The sequence below is a fragment of the Rhea americana genome, unplaced genomic scaffold, assembly GCF_003343005.1.
Source record: "Rhea americana isolate MKP2758 unplaced genomic scaffold, rheAme1 scaffold_67, whole genome shotgun sequence".
Classification (NCBI taxonomy): domain Eukaryota; kingdom Metazoa; phylum Chordata; class Aves; order Rheiformes; family Rheidae; genus Rhea; species Rhea americana.
In genome coordinates, this window is record NW_028186834.1 from 1,863,358 (window position 1) to 1,870,640 (window position 7,283).

General features: G+C 36.3%; 1 long non-coding RNA gene across 1 annotated transcript in view; it reads right to left on the minus strand.

Annotated features, from left to right (window-relative positions):
- Window positions 1-7,283, minus strand: part of LOC146586643 (uncharacterized) — a 30,104-nt gene that overhangs the window by 6,330 nt on the left and 16,491 nt on the right. The gene's annotated exons all lie outside the window — the stretch shown is intronic.

Here is a 7,283-nt window from a genome sequence, read left to right on the forward strand (position 1 = left end):
ACTTCAGAAATCTCTCTCCAAAAGAAATTCAGAGGACAGAAGGAAAATCACAGAATTCTGATCCTGATAAAAGGCTCTCATAGATATGCTTTAGTYAGTCTTCTGTAACCAGTGGAACAAGATTATCTCCTCCCTTACTTATCTGTCCTGTCCCTCTATCAGAGGTACTAGTCCAACAGCAAAAGTTGCCGGAAGAGATATTTACACCTCAAGCACTCATGCTTGGTCTGGCATCTGAGCTCACACAGACCGTCACAGCCTGCTTGCACTAAGATACTGGGCTTCACACTTGTGTGACCAAGGCTCCATCATATTACCATCCATTGAACTCAGTGCAAAGTCTGCATCTGAAGGAGGAGAAGACAGGAAGAGACCTCATCTTAAAGCACCGCAGTAAGATTCATTAGAACATAACCGTCAAACATCTGTCCACTTCAAACCTATACACACTTTGGATAAGTACAGGTTAGCAGCACTATGTTATTTTCACACAAGAATAGTGCTGCATGTCAGAAAAAAATTGAAACATGCCCTCACAGTCTCGTAGTTCATTACAGTCTCCTCTACTTTTGAAGTTTTGCACCATACTTGTATTTTAAATTTGTTCAAGATTGCACAGAGCTCCTCTATCACAGCTTGACTGTGAGCTGGGATAATACCGTTGTTCAAAAGATTGCTGACAAGTTTGTAAAGAGGACACCTTTCACAGTAGTATGCATATGAGAAACCAAGAGATATTATTACTGCCTTTTTTTTCCCTCCTCCCTTCCATCTCCAAACAACAATCCAAGACAGTTTACCACTGCCTCACTTTCTCCTATTAGCACACTACTGAATGTAATAAAGACACTTGGCTTGCAGTGACAAAGAATACTAAGATAGCACCTTCAGGAAAACAGTTATTTACTTAAGAATAAAAAATTTAAGAGCCAGCAAGACAAGAGCCATCTTTATTCTACATAGTGATAGGAAAGTACTTATGGATATCAGCAGAAGTCTACTGTTGGCCCTTGTTATCCATAAACTCGGAAATTCTACCCTAAGACGGTTTAAATGTACATTGATAGTCTGTGAAAGCATTAGCATTATACAGTGCTTCTTCAGGGTCACCTGGAGCACTAGATCTTCAGGAGGGTAAGCTGCTCCATTCTGGACAACGCAGGTCTCTTCTTGGACTTTGCTTTTTACTTTCAGGATATAAATGATCAGACCAAAGCACATCAAAGGAAATAAACAACTCAGCCTGGCTTCCTCATGGTGAATGAAACTGTCTTAAAAAAACGAAATCCTTGTTTTGACTAGGGGGACTAAACAGCATCAAGAACAGAGGTCCTTCTTCTAAGAGACCAGGAAAGTTCATGTTCTGATTTTCAACCCACACATTTCAACAGATGCAGAGTCTTGAGAAACTGAAATTTTAATATTGAACAATCCGTGTTCAAAACATATGCCTATTGTTATAAAACACAAGTCTGGGGCTAGTGCTCTCTCATTCAGACAGTTAAATCATCACTAAAGCATTTGTAAATGGTTGATGCACTATTTAAAATTGCAACATCATTAAAATCTGTTCTCACTTTTTTTTGGGGGGGGGGCTGGTTAGAGGGAGAAAGCGAATAAATTTCTGAAACAAGATTTCATGACGGTTCATTGAAAACAGTTTTTATTATCATTGTTTCACTAGCAAGCATATCCACRGGGCAACTTATGATGGCAGATAAAAGCCATTTTAGCCTGAACAACGTTACAGCATTAACTTTCCCCAAAAAACGACACATTCAGAAACAACAAAGCATTAGGTTAGAGGGAACTATGTATGTTGAGTGTCTGAGCCTCTCCTCTCCCAAAGGACACGCATGTCTAAAAAGGTACGAGGAAAGAACTATTTATAAGCGTTTATAGAATACTACATGACTTGTCTTTAGATTTTTGCTAATGTAGTTCTATTGGCTTACGATGTGAAAAATGAGTGCCCTTCTCACTTGACAATGCTRTGCCAGCAAAAGCTCTATAGATGCAACTATGCTGACAAAAGATTTTGTTGGCTTAGCTTACATCATTCAGAGAAACCCAACCAACTGCAGAAAAACTACTCCTACCTCTCAAGCGGCTTCTAGTCTGGAAGCTCTGCTGCAAGTATATATACAGCTCCATATTCATGATTCCATAGTCACACCCTCCCCAACTTCATGCCATTTTTGTTTCATATAATTCACAATTCCTCATTTTCTATCCTTGTTTTATCCAAGGCATATACTTACCAGTGGYCCTATATTAGTTCTTTTCATCATCTTGTCTAATTTCAACTTTTCATACAATTAATATTTATTTTCAAATATAYATCTAAGAAGTCTCCAACAATTCCATGAAATAAGCTGTAAAACCATAGGGCGTAACAAAAAACTGTATTGTATGGTGCTGTAGAGGATTATTTTAATATTTTCASATCATAAAGTCATTTAGATCAAGGACTCCAAATTATTTGCCTGTTTTAGGCCTGTTTAGGCCAAAGACATACAGTTGTCTTAATAATCCTTAAAGAGAGAAGAAAAAAATCCTATTTATTAGATCATTCACTGAAGCAAAGTTTCCAGCATCAATACCCTAAAATGGAACAGAAAGAGTGCCACAACAYGCTTTTCCTGCATCCCTTGGAAATAAGATTACCAATTTGTGAAAAAGTAGTATTCATGTTTTTCACCTTATGTCATTAACAATGATCACTAATGTCATACAATTTTCTCGTGCTAAAAAGCAAAGTGAAACTTGACCTCTTTTCTTAAGGTTGCTTTAAAAAAAAATTTWAAAAAACTTGTTTTATTTAATCAAACTGTAAACTTGAAGAAGGTATGTTTTTTAAAAGTCTCTTCAGCTGAGTATTGATTTATATTATCATATTAAAAATAGATAGAAATGATAGTAACCAATGCCTTCTGTTCAGATGTAGCCAAAATAATTTAACYGCACAAAAACTTACAAGAAAACACGTAATATCAAATAAAGTATGTATCTTGTCCTTGTCCGCAGATAATAGAAAAGTAAACTGAAAATTAAAACATTCAAAGACTGATTTTTGCAGCAGTGCTTTGAAAAAAMCCCTTATTTAAAGTAAGTACACAGACGCATTGTCTGTGACCATTTTCAAAGGATAGCTTTCAAACACTTCACTTTCTTGAAGATCCAAACCCTAGTTTCATTTAGAAAATGGCCACCTGGAACTGCACACAACCACTTACAAAAAATACTTATACGTTCTAAAAATAGAACTTGAATTTTGCATGAATTTATATTTTAACTCTGATCTTTATGTCCATAAGAACAGGAAAAAAACGTCCCTAGAAAAAGGTATGTTAAGTTTTCAATTCCAACAGTGGATGGTAGAAATAAACTCCTAGAATTAACAGGACAGACGAAAGATTCTGTTCAGGGCCCTAGATGCTGAAGAAACGCTTATGAAAAGAGTTTTGTAATCAAAAAAGTTAGGAAGTAAAAGCTTAAAGTAAAATGGAGATTTTTTTCCCCACAAAAACAATCCCTCTTCYCCCCCCAATATCAATACTTTCTTCTATGTATGTCAGGTAAGATGCATACATGTATCAGCTGGCAGTTTAAAAAAAGCTATTATTCACATTAGATAYGCAGTTTAAAAATTCTGATTTCCTATTTTTATAGCCTAATAAACTTGAAAAAAATAGTCCTTTAGCAGTGTATTTTTGTATTGCCTATAACAAAGCCTTAACAGTTCTGATAGCTGATTTGTCAGTGCACTAACTTTTTATCAGAAAGGTAAACTTGATCTCAATGAAGTCAACTCTMACAATTCTTAATAAACACCCCAAAAAAATCACTCATTATTATGAAATTGTGTATTCACAATACAAAAAGTCATAAGAAAAAAGTGCATAAGAAAAAAAAAAAACATTTTTATGCAGCCTGCCATAAATACCTTGCTATCTTGATTTGAAGTCTATTCTTCAGTTCAAAACAGCTTATCCTTATAAAAAGTAGCACTTTAATTTCAATTATATTTCCTTGTTAGAATGGAAGTAACATACACTATAAAGAAAAAATACAGCTCCCTCTATTTTTGCAACCTAGGCCAGATGGCTTGTCTCAGCATAACAATTTACAATGGCTTTCCAATCCTAGTAGAAATATTCTGTAAATAAGAATTAGCAAAAATATCTTCATTAAATCAGAAAAGAAAAAAGCACTATTTTTAAAAATCACTAATAAAACAAAGATTTTAGGGATGATGTTCTCTCTGCTAATTGATTAGGCCTGAAATTGCTTTCATGGAGAAAAAAATGCAATTGAATTTGCCTATAGACATTTTATTCCTCTACTTTCAGAACACTGTTTAAATACTTCATTTCACAATTCACATACCTGCACCATACTGTCATTTCACTTCATTATGCAGAGTTARTGAAGACACGCCTTCCATAACTCCTCATATAGGGCTCTGGGCTCTGTGCTGCTCCTTTAGAAAGCTTACTGCACAGGCACAGTCAGCTGATCACCTGGGCATTCGTAGTGCCTTGCTGAAGCAGTCTGCCGAGGTGCTTGCTGAAGCTCCGAAACATAGAAAATCAACAGCTGGGCATTGTGCTACCAGTGACACCAAGCCAGCCACCACATCGCGCAGAGCATGCTAATGAAGAACTCAGTGTCATTCACAAGCAACCGATGCAGAAGCCTTGTGAAGCTATGAATGTGCTATAAAATGGCTGTACAGATTTTAATCATCTTCTCCATTAACTTTATTTAAAATAGTCGGACTACTCCCAAAATACAAGTTTATAGTACCCTGAAAGAAATTTTGGTATTTGACACAAAAGTAAATAGTACAATACTGTTCATACTGCAAAGATAATGATTTCTTCTTGAAATATTTTTATTTCCAACAGATTAAGAAGTTAGTTCACAGCACCAGCTAATAAACACCTCTGTGACCATGGTTTTCAAATTTTCTGAAATAGAGCATAACCATTATCAGAAACTAAATAGGGCTGAAAAGTATTTTCTTTTCTGCCCCTTCATTTTGAAAAAAAAGACAATTATTGTGATGTAGTAACTAACACACTTCCAAAATCAGTATCCAGACCASGGATCTATAGCTTTCTTACCTATGAGAAACTATCACTACCTCACACATAGCATTACCATGATGCTCAGTAGTACTACTACAGAGGAATAATCCTCACTTTTACAGTTTTCTAACTACCTCCCTGAAGAACCTTGCATGCCAAGCAAGGCTAGTATGGTAACTGGAGCAGCATTTCTCATTTGGAGACTCTATAAAAGGGAGATGTGATCTTGGAAAACCATCATCCCTGGTAAACAGGAGATCAGGATTGTGCATTTCTGAGTGACAAGGGAAAAACAGAATAGCTCTTTTGGTGCTCAGATTGCCAGTCCATCACAGCTCTAAATCTTCCTGTGCTTAMTCTTCCTATGCTTCCTCCTCTCCTCCCCTCCGCGCCACATCTTCAAAGCCTCCATTCTAACCAGCTGCAAATGGCAGCAGAGCACGCTCCATGAATCTCAGCTGTCCTCCCTGACCAGCAGGATCATGCAGAAAGAAGTGTTAAATCTTTTTCCTGTAGCTGAAGATGATAAGTTTCTTGGAATAGCCAGTCTTCCTTGCACAGACCAAGCTCAAGATAACTGCTGACTGTACCTCCTCCTACTAGCACACAAACCAGCCATTTCATTCATTCTGCCCTAGACCATAGCTTTACATATGTAGACTACAGTTTATTCGATCTAGATAATATCAATCCATCTACACAGGGCTCATCAACATATTTAATTAGCTTACTCATTCAAAATATATCAAAGTACAGTTGCTGCTCTTTCACATAGACTGGTGCAGGAAGGTATGCTTTTTAGTGGTATATTTTGTTACAGTGGGAAATGAGAAAGGAATAGTGAAATGAGAGGGAAATGAAAGAAGATGGTGGAAGATCTCAAAACGTAGGTCTAGTTATCATAACTGCAAAGAGACAAAGTTTTCAATCCCTTCACACAGAGGCTTATTTACAAGCACTACGATGAAACCCCAGAAAACCACCAATGCCTACAGTAAACAGTGTTTCTTTAAAAGAAATGGGAAAGAATTTTTAGCTTAATTTTAGGATAGTCTTCAGAACTTCTGTGCTCAATATTAAGAAGGAAAATAGGAGTTAGGCAGAAAACAAGTTACCCCAAACTGCACAGATGGTCATTTGATGTTGTGTCTACAGCTTTATAARTGTCTTTATACAGAGATTATGCCAAACTCAGCTGTGCGCAAAAGAATATAGAAGTAACTCATCAGAATATGTGAGGTGGAAAATAATTCCAACTGAATGTACAGAAAGAATAATGTCTCTAAGACTTCTAAATAAGACAACACACAGAAGGAATATGCCTAGGATAAATAATAAAAAAAAACTTATATTCTGGCAACAGAAGTTAGAGCACTCAGTGCTAGTTTACAAGTGCATTAGAGAGGTTTTGAGCTAGTTGATCTTCAACTAGAAGCATGTGTAAATTTTATCTGTGTTATCAAACACTCAATTACATATGCTAAAGACTATCTGACAAAATAGGCACTATAATCTCAGAAACAGATATGTAAATATCAGAGATTCAATTCAATTTAAATTTAAAAGCAATATAACACATCAAACATATTTAAGAGATATACCATCTAGGAAGCAATCAGAAACTTGCTGAAGAAAGAAAGATCCTCTAGGCTGCGTAAGAGGAAGAGCGATGATACACCACACAGCCACTTCAAAACAATTCTTTTAACAAAAGAATATCTCCTGTGTTAAGGTTTAGTTTTTCTGCACTGAAAAACTAAATATGACTAAGTGATTGTGGAAATTGCTATCTTCATCTTTTTTACTCATGGCAATATTACGCATCCTAGTATGTGGCCAAATGTCTCATAAGGTGCCCCAAAACAGGTATCTGACCCACAGAAGAGACTGAATTGCACTGAATTAAGTCAGTTAATTTCTTTTGAACTTGAACATGAGTATTTACACAGACAGAAAACTAAATTGACCAAAAAAGCAAAAAGATAGCATGCCCTGTTACATCAGATACTGGGGAGACAGGCGTTAGTGGCTCTGCAATACCCAATCACAAAGCACAAGGGCTCTACCTTCCTCAAGAAAAGCTCATGATGTTTACAGGCCTTTACATTCCAAGGGCAGAAAAAGAGACACAAACTCCCAGAGGAGGCACATGGCTAATAAACCAAAAAGTTTTATCTACAGTCTTTGCTT